We start from the raw sequence: 14791 nt of genomic DNA, 5'->3' as shown, positions 1-14791 counted from the left end.
TTGTGAAGCTTGAAAAGTGAAAGATGACTTTGGTGGACTGTCAGAGTGAGGGAGCTCCCTTTTGGAGGTACTGTAACCACAAAGAACACTAAAAGCCCTATTAAGATGCAAATAATGGAGGAAAACGCTCCAACTATGGATGGATTAAGCAGATAGACTGCAGTACCAGTGTCCAGCAGCAATGGAATACATAAATTCTCTGGTTACATAATTCATGATGTAAGGTTTGTAAACACTTTTTGGATTCCCCCCCAACCAGATTGGTGCTTCATCTGTGGAAGATAGCTTATCCATCACCAGGGCAACTGCAGGCTCCCAGTGCTGCTCATCGTGAAAGCAAATCCAGTATTACTTGGCCACTAACCTGGTCACAACCCTGCCTGTTTGCTGTGTCTGTGTATAGGAGAGTGGTAGATCCCGCTACAATAAATAACCGTGGTGTTCCTGTTTCAAGCTGAATCAAGTTAAGTACTGAGGCTCAGCCTCGTGTTTTGGGGTGCAAGACAGAGACTCAAATGTCACAATGTACTGAAGGCATAATTATGAGAGCTCACAAACTATTGATGCGACAGCTTGCCTAATAGAATATTGGAGTGACTGCCCACATCCCACTCAGCATCAACGGTTTAGATGTAGAGACTGTTAGGAGTACCAAGTTCCTCGGTGTGCACATAACTGAGGAACTTACGTGGATGCATAACACCTCATCACTAATCAAGAAAGTCCAGCAGAGACTACACTTCCTGAGGCGGCTGAAGCGAGCAAGTCTTCCATCCTCACCATGTTCTACAGAGGCACCATTGAGAGTGTTCTGACTAGCTGCATCACGGTCTGGTATGGCAACTGAAGACAGCAGAGAACATTATTAGGGTGCCTCTCCCTTCACTACAGGACATATTTTACAAATGCAGTGTCGGCAAGGCCTGCAGCATTGTGCAGGACACCTTACACCCCTCACATGGACTTTTCACACTTCTGCCATCCAAGAGAAGATACCACAGCATCAGAGCCAGATCTGCCAGGCTGCAGGATAGTTTTTAACCCCAAGCTGTCAGACTCCATAATAACATGGGATCTTCCACACCACCTCTAAAAACAGAACTTTTATACGGGCAAGCCACTTTCCTGCACAGACTAGTGTGCATGTAAAAAAGAACTGAAAATCTCATACTGACCTTTACGTTTTTTGACATTCTTGATATCCTTTTGCTGTGAAACATTCTGACCTGTCATTGTTTACACATGCCTTAAACAACTATTATCATACGCTGATAATTTCTGTATTATCTATATCTATTATTTATTTATTTATTTATTATATTACATATCTATTGACTATATTTATGTATCTAGATTGCAAATACCATACATTACATCAATGTTCATATTGCTTACTACACGTCAATATTACTGCTACTTCTTTGTCTTGTCTTTGCACAATGTCTTGTTTTGTTTGTGTTTTAATTTTAAATTAAAATGTTCATTCTATTTTTAATTTATTATTTGCACTTCATGTTGTTACACTGTGGACCCTGAGCTTTGCAATTTCGTCTATCTGTATACTTGTACAGGTATATGGTTGAGATGACAATAAAGTTCGCTTTGACTTTGAATAAGAAACAGGGAATCTGTATTAAATATAATGTGGTTTCCTGCAGTGCTGACATACACACCAAAATACTGGGGCAGTTCTGAGATCTATTAGTTTCAGAGGAGGGGCTGCAACTCTTACAATTTTTTCAGGAGACAGAATGCACCTTGCATGTGTAATGTACTGTATATCAGATTTACCCTAGGTAACATTCGCTCACTCTATGCAGCGAGTACACTAGTTAAATGGTGGCCAACAACATGGCAGAAGAGAAGTGTGAAACCACTGATACAGGTTCCATAGCAGACTCGATTTGAAATGCTAAATCAATCTCTTTGGCTAACTTCAGTGGTCAAACATTAATGGTTACTAACAGTCTTTCTCCGTGCCTTTGACCTGTAGAATTGCTACGAAAGTTGATCTGATCTGTCCATGCATGTCCACTACATTGATGTACCAACTCTAATTCACAGGTTTCTATTACCACTCCCAAAACAGGGTTTGCTTGAAAACAGCGTCTGGAAATGCTGCGGTGTTAGAAGATAAGAAATCTTTTGTAGCAGCCACATAATCCCATTTCCAGCGCTGCGCAAGAGGCAGCCTGATGCTCTGTGTAAGAAAGGTTAGAGCCGACTATACTTTCTTAGAAGTTTGGCGTCCTTCAACATCTGCAATAAGATGCTGCAGATGTTCTACCAGACAGTTGTGGCAAGTGCCCTCTTCCACGTGGTGGTGTGCTGGGGAGGCAGCATAAAGAAGATGGACGTCTCACGCCTGGACAAACTTGTTAAGAAGGCAGGCTCTATTATAGGAATAAAGCTGAACAGTTTAACATCGGTAGCAGAGTGACGGGCACTAAGCAAACTCCTGTCAATCATGAAGAATCCACTGCATCCACTTAACAGTGTCATCTCCAGACAGAGGAGTAGCTTCAGTTACAGACTTTTGTCACTGTTTTGCTCCAATGACAGACTGAGGAGATTGTTCCTCCACTACAATATGCGACTCTTCAATTCCACCCGGGGGAGTAACATTATTCAAAGTTATTGTCTGTTTTTACATGCATTTTTCTTACGTTTTAATTTGTATCAGTATGCTGCTGCTGAAGTATGTGAATTTCCCCTTGGGATTAATAAAGTATCTATCTATCTATCTATCTATCTATCTATCTATCTATCTATCTATCTATCTATCTATCTATCTATCTATCTATCTATCTATCTATCTATCTATCTATCTATCTATCTATCTATCTATCTATCTATCTATCTATCTATCTAATCAGGAGCAGCTCAGAGGCTTTTGTAGATGCAGTGTCCCTAAACAATGCAATCAGCAATTCCTTTTTAAAACATATAAGTCACATTGAGGCTGAAGGATTCATTTCTTAGGACTTTACTCTGAGGGTCCATTGCAACAGAAGGCAGTGTAAGGAAGAGGATTGGCAATAGTTGAGAAAGATCAGTCATCATTGCCAGTGTTATGTAGGGAATAAGGAAGATGGGAACAGGAACTACACACACATCAGCCCTTCTGTCAATTAACTCATCTCTGACTCATTCACCAACCTTTATCCTATCAGTGAGTCATAGTAGCTGTAAGGCATCCTAACCAGCAACACATTGTAGTAATGTCACACTGACAGTCAAGATGTTACAGATGTATTATTCACAAAAATATAAGAACTTTCCATTTGGACATTAAACATCATTCTATCTAGTGCTTTCTCTTGCATTCATTTGTATTGTCTGCTTTGCTTATTTATATATCTTTTGTGTTGTTTATGTTTGTAATCTCTCTGATGAGGTAAACTGACAATAATAATGTGAACGTAGAGATTAAGCAAATAAAATGTGGCATTCTCTCTCATATACAGTACATATTTATATTTATGATAGAGACACTTCCAAGAAAAAGTGTGGTAACTAAGCCATTTGAGACTTAGAAGCAGCAGAATAATGCATTACCTGTGAAATGTTTGTTTATTCCCTTTGTTCTTTCTTTCTTCTTTATATCTCTGTCATGAACAGCACTTAGATTATGCAGAGGCCATATTAAATGATTTGCGTTTTTTTTATTTTTCTTTCACAGTATTTAAAATAAACTGTTTATTTGTTGGTGCTAGTAATAATGCCATAATTATTCTCTGTCACAACATATTCTTTCAGAATCATTTGTATTTATTATCATGTATAAAGGTATCTCCTTAGAGTAGAAATCTTTAAAAATTTAATTAAACTGGAACATGTTTGCTCACAATAAATCATGTAAACAATCGAATCAGTCCGTTTAGTTTGTGTTTAAAGCTTTTATAATATTCAAATCAAATATTACTTACTGAATACTTCAAGTGTTTCAGATTAAAACCGTTTTAACAAATAAAGTATTACTAATGATAAATACTTAGAGAACAAAGTCAGTCTCTGTCCTTTCAAACTTTATTATTAAGGTCCTGCACTCCAAAAACACACAGAATGAGCCATCGGAAAACCATTCATATAACAATACCCAGAGCCTAACACCTAAATTTAGTATTTTCAGTATACATTAATGACACCACAGAGGTATCAACCGTAGACCACCAGTCTTGTCACTAGACTAGAATATCTATTCTAAATAATCCATTTAGGTTTATGGTCACAGCTATTTGATAAAATGCACTATGACACCCTAGCTTACTCGTTACAACCTAACCTTAGGCAGGCCACCATTGCAAGAATCAAGAACCAGTTGAAGAATCATTAGCTGCATTACCTATAAAAGTTTGTGAAGGTAGACAGTTATTGCAATGCCATACTAAGTGGTCTTCCAAAGAGATTCTAACATAAATTGCAAATGGTGCAGAACTCATTTAGTGCCTTTAAATTAGTTGGGTACTGGTGGCACGGTAGCACTGCCTCTTCACAGTAAGGAGACCAGGGTTTGCATCCTGGGCCCTCACTGTGTAGAGTTTGCATGTTCTCCCCATGTCTGCATGGGTTTCTAGATGGTGCTCCAGACAGTTTCCTCCCACAGTCCAAAGACATGCAGATTAAATCTAACTGAAGCCAAATAAAACTATGACAAATGAAGGCTTATAAAATATACTGTAAATTATTATTTTACATTAAATTCTGCTTTATAACATACAAATTATTAAGGCATTAATGTTACTCATATTCTACAAGTTTATTTGAGAATTCTTTCCAAAAATAAAATTTCATATCAGTAAAACAATGTCAGTATAAATATTTTAGCTTGAAGTTGTAAACATTTGCTGGCAGCCCTATCTACCAATTTTATGGACCATGTCCTCTTTAGTCTTACCTAGTTTTCACAAAATGCAAATGGTGGTAAAATAATCTTGAAGCAGGAACAGCTACATTTAGGAAGTTGAAAGAGGGCATATTGCATAATCCTTTACTTACAAAAGTTCAGATAAGACACTGGGTCTTAAAAGTATTCTACATAGACTTTGTATTTGACAGAAATGTCACACTTTAGAGACATAAAAATAAATGATTATAAATGTTTCTGTTATCAACCTTCAGGATGTGTAAGTGCATCAAATGCTGCCTTAACCTTTGCTCAGGAAGGTGAGTAAAATATTTCAATATAGGTCAGCTAAGACATCACATTTACACCAGAAACAGGTCAGCTATTACATAATGGAAAAGTGTGATAGGCATATGGATGCCAGCTGACTCAAACGGCCACATACAGAATGAGTGATACTGGTGACATTTCACTTTGTTATCAAATGTTGGCTCCATAAAGAGGAATTCTGAGGATTTAATGTGTGTGCTGAATAAACTGGAACAAAATTGTAGATGTTATTATTTGACATTTAAGTTTTTTTCTCAGTAGCTAATCAAACTGTTGTATACTATAATATTGACTCCAAGAATGTAGCATCTGTGATGTTTCTAAAAAAAAAGAAAACAAGCTGCATATCTTATTAATGTAGCATGAAAAATTATGTTAGTCATTGCTATTTGCATTTTTGCATTACACATAAAAAAGTACAAAGAGAACAAAATTACAAAAATGGTAGTCATAATCAAAGTATAAATATTCCCTCTACATTTGTTTCAATTCCACATCCTTTCAAATACTTTTAATTTCTTCTTCTATTCTTGACAATTTATGGGCACCTGCAATATCATGTAAGAACATACGTAAACGTCCTAAGCATCATAAAATATGTATACAGATAAACTATATATAAGCTTTATATGTTTGCAAGGGATTTCATACTGTTAAGAAAGTTTTACTGCATTTATTCAAAGGAACAAGAAAAATGAGAGATGGGCAGTAGACATTTGGAGTCGAATTCGGCTGTAGTTCTTGTAGCTCAGTTGTGTAATTTCATATTTATTTCTTAAAACCTGCCAAGTAACTCATGAACTGGAGTGTCTTTCTCTGAGTGTATTTCTACTTTTCAAGTACCTCTTTTGTAAGGTGGACATTTGGCCTCCAACCACTCATTCAAGTTGTACAGTATATACAGAATATACCTAAACCAATTTCTTAAAAAGAAACTTAGTATTCATAAAAAGGTTAAAAAGTACAAGGATTAAGCTTATTCCAGTGGGCAACAATACAAAAAATCCTTATGCAATAATTATGAAGTTTTTAATCTCAGCAAACCAAGCAGTTCATAGACTGCTGAAAGAAGACCACATTGCCATCTACATCAGAGAGGATGCTGTTGACAAGGTGAGCATCTTTAAAGTTTTTCGAGTGTCCATCATTGATGAACTGAAGTTGGCACAATACATTTCAGCTGTTGTCAAGAAATTTCACCAATGCCTATACTTCTTCAATGTCTGAGGAAAATTCAGATTTCTCCATCTGTCTTCACTAACTACAGGTACATAGAGTAATCCATCCTCTCTGGGTAAGTAACATTCTGGCATGACACCTGCTTGGCTCAAGATCATAAAGCACAACAGAGTCTGGTGAAGGCACCAAAGAATAATGTGGCATTAAGCTGACTATGTTCAGGACATGCTGTACATAACACTCATTGCCTTAGGAAGGCAAACAGGATTATTAAATACATCAGCTATCCAGCAGAGTCTCACTCCTCCCTTCTGTTAAATGGTACAGGGCCATTGGCAATCATACCAGCAGATTTCTTGGCTTGACTATTGCAACTCTTTATACACAGAAGTTAATCAGTCATCCCTTGTTCATCTTCAATTAGTCCAGAATGCAGCAGCCAGACTCCTAGCAGGCACACAAAAAAATAATTACATCACACAGATTATAGCTTCTCTTCACTGTCTTCGTGTTCGCTACAGGATTGAATTTAAAATTGTTTTGTTTGTTTTTAAGTCTCTGAATGAGTTAGCCCCCTCTTATCCTACTAACCTCTTACACCCTTACTCTCCCTCGCAATCACTTTTGTCTTCTGTTAACTGGTCGTGCCATGATCAAGACTTTAGCTCAGAGGGGACTGTGTCTTTGCAGTATCTGCCCTGAAGCTTTAGATTATTTGTATTAGGTCTGCACCAACTTTGGTCACTTTTAAATCTAGTTTGAAAGCCTATCTTTGTGCCTTAAACTTGCATGAGAGTACTGTTTTTTAAGTTTATTTATATATTTTGGTGTAGTTATTTACTGTATCTATATGTTTACTGCTGTATTTATGGAAATTGTATAGCACTTTGGTCAACTTCTTTTTTTAAATACGCTCTATAAAATTGACATGACTTGATGTGACAGTGTGTGTTTACAGGTGGTAAGGTTACCAAACAACTAGTTATAATAAAAAATAAGGTACCTGTTCTTGTATCTAGTACATGCATCTGAAAGTTGTTTGTCTGGTACGAAAATCCACACTATGGCTCTCCCTCATATGATTCCCCATTGGAGAAACTTATTTACTGATGGCACATAGGCATTATTAGTGGAGTGCCCCTAGGAGGCATTTATGGAAGTTGGCACAATTATGCAGAGATGCTCCCCACGGTGGGTTTAGTCAGTTAAATTTTGATTTGGGGTCCCCTGAATAATTTAGATAGTGAGCACATCTACACTTTTTTCCCCCCTTGGCAGCGCTGGGTGGCCCAGCTAATGTATATACATCAGCATATATTAATATACAGTAATATATGGCATATATTTTGAATATTTATTTATTTTTTGCACTCTGTGTGCTATTTATTATTTATCTTTTATGCATTTGCATTCTTTTGCTGATATTGTATCACTGTCACTGTTCTGAGGAGACATTCAAGTAAGAATTTTATTGCACTATGTACACAAGGCAATAAACTTAAACTTGATCTCATCTATAATTTTGTGAAATTATTTAATTCCTATATGAGTACGCAATACTGTTTGTGTGTTTAAAGGCAGCCCCGAGATATCAATGTGTACGGTATCTAACTCCCGTGTGTTTATTTCATCAACTTTTCCTTCAGGTTTTTCATTAAAAAAGCTTTTTCCTCCCTGTAAACTCCAGGGAGTGCCCTGAAAACAAGTAGAGAATAATTAGAATTTTGAAAAATGGCTCTACCTCAGACAGTTGGAGGAACATACAGCCCACCTGACTTGTGGGAATATTCCACACTAGCATTTTGCTACTGTGCACCATAAAGCTTAATTAGGAAGTGCTTCACAAAGCATCAGTCAGGCAGCTCCCACCCTGGCGGCCTCCTGCTTGAAGATAAGGGCACACTGGAGGTTTGCCACGTCAGCTGTGAATGAGAAGACAATGTGAGCTAGCACCAGCTGCTGTCCCCCGCCCCTTCATACCTTCCTTCTTGCAATCTGACAGTTAACAGCAGCTACCAAACTATAATTCTCTTCTCTTGGCATAGCCTTTAAATAAATGGCCTGTACAAACACCAGCCAATCAAGTACATAAAGCTTAGGTTCTGTGCCATCATGGCTGCAAACAGGCTAGCACTCTGCAATTCCCAGGATGTAGTTCAAACTCCATTATACACTGAGTCTTTGATAATTGCTTGTTGAAGTACTTTGTTAATGTCTGGGTTAACTGTCAGCCACAAACCCTGGCATGAAAAAGAACACACTGTGCCACACATCCTCAGTAGGGAAGGACATTTCCCTTAAGCATACAACTAAAAGACTTTCTAATAGATTATCGCAAAAAGAAGAACAGTATTTTGAATAATGGTTTTAGAGTAAATTCATTCAGACTATAATTAATGCTATACAGCTTAAATTTATTTCATTTTTCCAAGTAATCTTCCAAGAAATGTTTACTTGACACTTGACTTTGAAAAAAAAGGCTTAAATTCAATTTTAACTGTTTTGATTTCACAATTTCACAGTTTTTCAGCCAATATAAAGGTAATGAGATTGACATTTTAATATTTTTTTTTCTTGAATATGTTGTATGGTTTGGCTTCAAACTTCTAAGTTAAGCTTCTTTTTGATTCCCTGATATTCAGGCCATAGTGCCACTGCTTATTTAGAAGGAGAAGGAATGATTGATTAACAAGATTTAGGAAATGCACCGCAAAAAGCAAAGCAAATATACAATTTTCATCAGGAGTATTTTAATAACAAACTATGCACGTTCTGCTTCGTAGCTTTAATAAAGATTTGAAGATCTTTGAACTCAGGTCATGCAGCTGCTGCTTTTCAATAGACCTTTCAGATTCTTATCTAATGTAACACTCTTTACAAGAACCCTTAGAGGCCTTTACAAATCAGTTGAATGGCATATCAACAGTTGTATAGAATATAATAAGTAATTAGCTGATATATACAGATGAGAAAACATTCTGAGGGCCACTAACTTAAAGTAAAAATACACAGATATAGACATACTAATTCAATAGTATAGTATTTATATTGCTGAAGTAAATATAAAACTTTCAGAGAGCAGGTCAATCACTTTTCAAGTCGATCAAATGACTGATGTGAACTCTAGTTAAAGAAAGAGGCATCACAAGGGTTCATACATTCCATGGTAAGAGTTGCTTGCCAGCTGACTGGAATGGCAACAATTACAAGTAATGAAACTGGAAAGAAAGAAGGAGAAACTTTGTCATGTAGCTCTTTTGATTAGGGTTCTGCACACTGAAAATCAAAGTTTTAAGTGTATCATCATTTGAAATAGAATTCTGAGTTGCACATGTAACTAATAAAATTAAGTCTTAATTAAACTGCAGTGGACTTCAGTTGAACTAATTTTAGGTTAGAGCAGGAATCATCAAAGAGATCTAAGCTGGAGCCAAATTTGTTAGAATCCAGACACTGAACTCACCAGACACTCCCTCATTCACTCCTGGTCACTCTCATCCAGTCACCCACTCATTCACATCACACACACACACACACACACACACACACACACACATAGTAAGTCAAGTCAACCCTGTTAAATTTATATCTAGGAAACAAAGGAATCATCAATCACATGTTGCACTCAATTCATTCTGGCATTATTATCATTCTACAAAAGAAAGCTAAATAATTTAAATTCATATTTTTTTCTCATGAAAATCCACAGCTGTTATATGCAGTCATGTAAATTTTACTGATGAGCCAAGAAATAACATTTAAAATTCTGGTTGAAATCGAGCTGTTGCAACTACCCAAGTGAAACGTTCCTTTCACTTACAGCCACGATGAATTGTGCACAACAACAAATACTCAGTACTAAAACACAGTGTTATAAAATCAATCAGATTCTCTTTTTAATTGAGTGCTATTTAAATTAAATATATTCTGCTGTAATAAAGCAAAATATGATAGCATTTTTGACTTCCTCAAACATTCAACTTCCTTAACAGATTGGAATAACAATAGGTGTGGTGGAAAGGCAATTTATTAGTTCTTTTTGTGACTGTGACCCTGTCCAGGTCCCACAGCTGGCATCTTAAACCTGAAACCAGTGAGATTTGCCATCTTAATGAGCTCTATTCACCGTGTTGTCTGTCTCCTCATTCTTTACAAGTCCAACTTATTGTGTTGTTCAGCAGAGCTCCTTTAATGCCATTCCAGAACTCACAGCTGTGCCCCCTGCAAATTCTGACCCAACCCTTCCTTCACAGGTGCTGCAGTATTTAGAAATGTTTATGTAAAACCCTCTACATGTAGAATTTTCACAACTATTGTAAAAATAAAGCTAAATACACATATTAAACAAACATTACAGACATAAAACAAAAAATAAAATCACCAGTAAGCAATGATAAATGAACATTGAGAAACTGGCTGAAAACTATGAAAACTGCTGTATTTAATTGCTTATTGTAGCACTGCAATATGGAACATAGTATAAATTGGCCAGATAAAGCACTAAAGCAGTGCTAAATACATATACACAAGTTAAGAAAGTGAGCGTTCAAAAATCATTTTGTCTAAAACTAAATGAATGGCACAGTTCAGTTGAGGTGATAACACTCTCTTTTGGCCAACCATGGCACCAGGCTTAGGGCCAGAAAAAGTTGTACCCGGGCTGCAAATTAATGATACCACCTCTAGTTATTATAATGTAACAAATGTTGCAGGTAACAATACTAAAAAACTAAATTTTAATTACTTACGATATTAAATATCTGTATGGAATGGTATTTCCATGTAAATTTCACTTTAGTGAAACCAAAGGAAATCACTAAATGGAAGATTTTACAATATGTTAAGACCAATTGTACTAAACAATAATATTTATTCAATCAAGTACATTAACTTACATTTGTTACTTACACATATGTTTAGTAAAATGAAAACTAACAAACACCCAGCTTATCTTACAAACTCCCCTTTCTAAGACCTTTCATTTTAAAGGGTAAGTTCAACGTTTTTCAAGTTAAAGTTATTTCTTTACAGCCATAGTATATATTAATTTTTTACATGAAACTGAGCTCTAAAAGTGAAGCATTTTTTATGAATTTTAAGAAATATCTAGCCTGTTCTCACATTTTAAAATGGAGAGGAAATGGGCTAGGCCCAAACATGAAAAGAAGAGCCTTAAAACTTACCGAATATGTATTTGGCTAGCTGTTTAAAGGCTTAATGGATGTATTTGGTAAATTCTAAGACTACTTTTTCACATTTGAAACCACAATGATTTTCATTTAAAAATATGCATTTTGCATTTCTGAGGCATGCTTGTGACAACAAAAGTCAACCTGAAAAAATATACTTTATCACAGATTCTTGGCACTATTTTTGACGTAAGGATTAATTTCCTGTTCGCTTGATTGCTTGCAGCAGCCAACATAGGTAAAATGTTGACAGTTATCCCAGACCCCCTTCCAATTTGCCAAGTTTTCATTGTTTCAGGCTGCAAATTACCCTACCATTTTTTCTTCAATTCTGTTTCTTCAATGGTTTTACAATGGCTTGTAATAAATTAACTTCTTCATAAAAGTGAGCCAAGTGTCTGATAATTTGGCAGACTTGTCAGTGTACTCTGAAATCAGCTGATCTGAATCACATCTGCTGTGATTCAAAGCATGAGACAATGTGAAAAGACACATGCATTCTCAAATCATATTATTTTCTTACACCATGTGAACTCGGGTTACCACGGATGTAGATGATCAGCAAGGTGAAGCACACATGCAGGCTCATTTTAAAATGGCTAATCATTTTTTTCTTCTTAAATATGGGTATGCTATTTTGAAATATGTGTACAATCTCAAGATTCACACAAATACTCAATAACACTCTTAAATTGAAAAATGGATCTGATGGATAAGTTATAAGGTTTTTGTTTTCATTTCTGAACCCCAGACCCATGACTACCATTTTAAAACACCAAAGGAACAGAATAAACACAAAAACAGGTTAGGCATTTTTCAAAATATATTTAAATGATTAAGTTTAGAACTCAATGTCCTGTGGAAAATTAATATATACAGTGTCTGTGAATAAATAACCTTGATTTGAAAACTACCAAAGTCATTCTTTAGGGTTTTTGCATGATCCACTGCACCAGGGAGGAAAATATTGTTCTTTATAAAGGCAACCCAGATAGCATTTTATCTAAGTTAATACCATCCTACAATGATATTAGACATCAAATATGAAATTCAGTAAAATCAGCACACTAATTAATCCTTTTAGACTAGGTATGGTGATTAAAAATCAAACATCTCTATTATATGGATCTGGGAAAGCAGAGAAGAACTTCAGAAGTCACCTCAAAAACTAAATGAAGAAATTTTTCAATGCAACATGTACAGTAGTTAACTCCTGCGGCCTTGTATATAAACAGTGCATATGCACACAAATGCCTGTTTCCACACTTACTTCAAGATGTATAAAAACTAAACTTGGCGTAAAACCATGCACATTTTCATGGTAGCCCCACATTATGTGTATGCACATTACTGGTCTGTTTTGTAAATTGGTGGAACCCAGTGTCAAAGCAGTGCTACTGTTTCTGTTTTCATTTACCCTGACCCACCAAATGATCAGCCAAATCGGACAGGGTTACAACTTTATTTGAATGTAATTTGCCAAATGAAATAACAGGTAATCAGATTTAGAATTTATTTTTTAACAAATTAATTTATTATGTGGTCAATATCACATAGTATAGCCCTTATATAGCTTAGTTCATTGGCCACATCTCTTATAGCATCCACTATTTTTTTTTGACTCCAGAACCACATCCGTCAGCATACAGCCAGATGGTCATGCAGTGGTTTCTGAGGCAGCAGTGTGTGTGCAGCCAGCATCTTAAGATGTGCTGGGCACAGCAGCATTTGGAGATGCGTCGTCGACACGGAGATCAGCTTTTGTAATATTGTCTGAAACAGAATCAGACAGTGGGCTATGACTCGTTTTTAACGTCAACTTTGATATCCGACCATTTCTTTTTTATTTCAGGCACTGTGTGACTTTTTGAACTTGAATTTTCGAGTGTCTCCACCACGCTATATCACTCCATCAACTTTCTCTTGTTGCTTATACCATTGCTTAAACCATCAAATAGTACATTTTCCTTGCTTCCATTTCGCATTTACTGAAATTCTTCTTTTCCCAACATTCGTTTGCCATTGTCTTTTAACAAAAAACTGAAAGGAAGGGGCTATTTATTTTGCTTTGTATACTCAAATATATGAACATCTTGGAGGAGTTGTGGTGTGTCTGTAGGCACATGCATGTGTGTTAAATTTCACCTTCATTGGTGTTTATAAAGGGGAAGTACATGGAACATGAAGTGCGCACAGTTTTATGCATGTGAATTGTTTTCTATGTACATTTCCAGCTTTGTTCATATGCCATGTTTTAGTGTAAATTCTACACACAGCGTTATATATTAGGCCCCTGGATATTAATTTATTGATGGAAAAAGAGATGCAGTAACCTACTGTTCTCATTACCTTTTTTTTCAACTGTTGTAATTGGTTTCCTCATTTTTCATTTTAATTGGCAGAAAATACATTATTATGCAAATAATCTAGTTATTACCAGATTACACGTTATAATAATATTATTAATATATTTTTTATCTTTATATTTTCATCAGTAGAATTTTATAAGCAATAATGTGACTGCAAGATTTATTGATTTAATTAATCTTTTTTTATATTATAATGATAAAAATATTAATAAAAAAAAGTCTTTTTATTGTTATTATTGCTGATATTACTTTACTATTGAAGTTGAAAATTAAATTTGTTAAATGGGTTCTATGCTATATGTTATAAATGTATATATCATCTGTAATATGGAACTGTCAGCATATACAGGAATATGAATTACACCTCTTTACTCTTCTATTAGTGTGTTTATGTTTGTGTTGTTCTTTGTGGCATGTTACAGAGATTGACTTCTGAACTGTTTAAACTTATCTTTAATTGGCAAAATGTTATCGGGTGTGCTTGGGAAGTGATTTTCATAACTCTGTTCTTTACAACTTCCTCAATTACTTAATTAACTTTCAACACTTAAATGTAAGAAAGAAAATAAAATGATTTTCGGATTGAAATTCTAAGTCTTTAATTAACAGTGATTGTGAACATTTCTATTTTCATTTATATTAAGAAATATGAATTCTAGAATCAAAAGGCATGATAACTAAGATGCCCCTGTAAATCTCATTAGGTGGAATGTCAAAGGTTTGAATCATTAACTGAAAAAAGTGAGTTATGACATCTTAGTTACTTGAAAGCAGACACTGCCTTCCTAAGGGAGGCATATTTGAATATAATGAGTAATTGCTGACTTAATTCATTATTATTAGCAGAAATTATATTTTTTCAACTGGAACACAGTTAT

This window comes from Polypterus senegalus, chromosome 10, assembly GCF_016835505.1.
Source record: "Polypterus senegalus isolate Bchr_013 chromosome 10, ASM1683550v1, whole genome shotgun sequence".
NCBI lineage: Eukaryota > Metazoa > Chordata > Cladistia > Polypteriformes > Polypteridae > Polypterus > Polypterus senegalus.
This window is presented reverse-complemented; position numbering follows the sequence as displayed.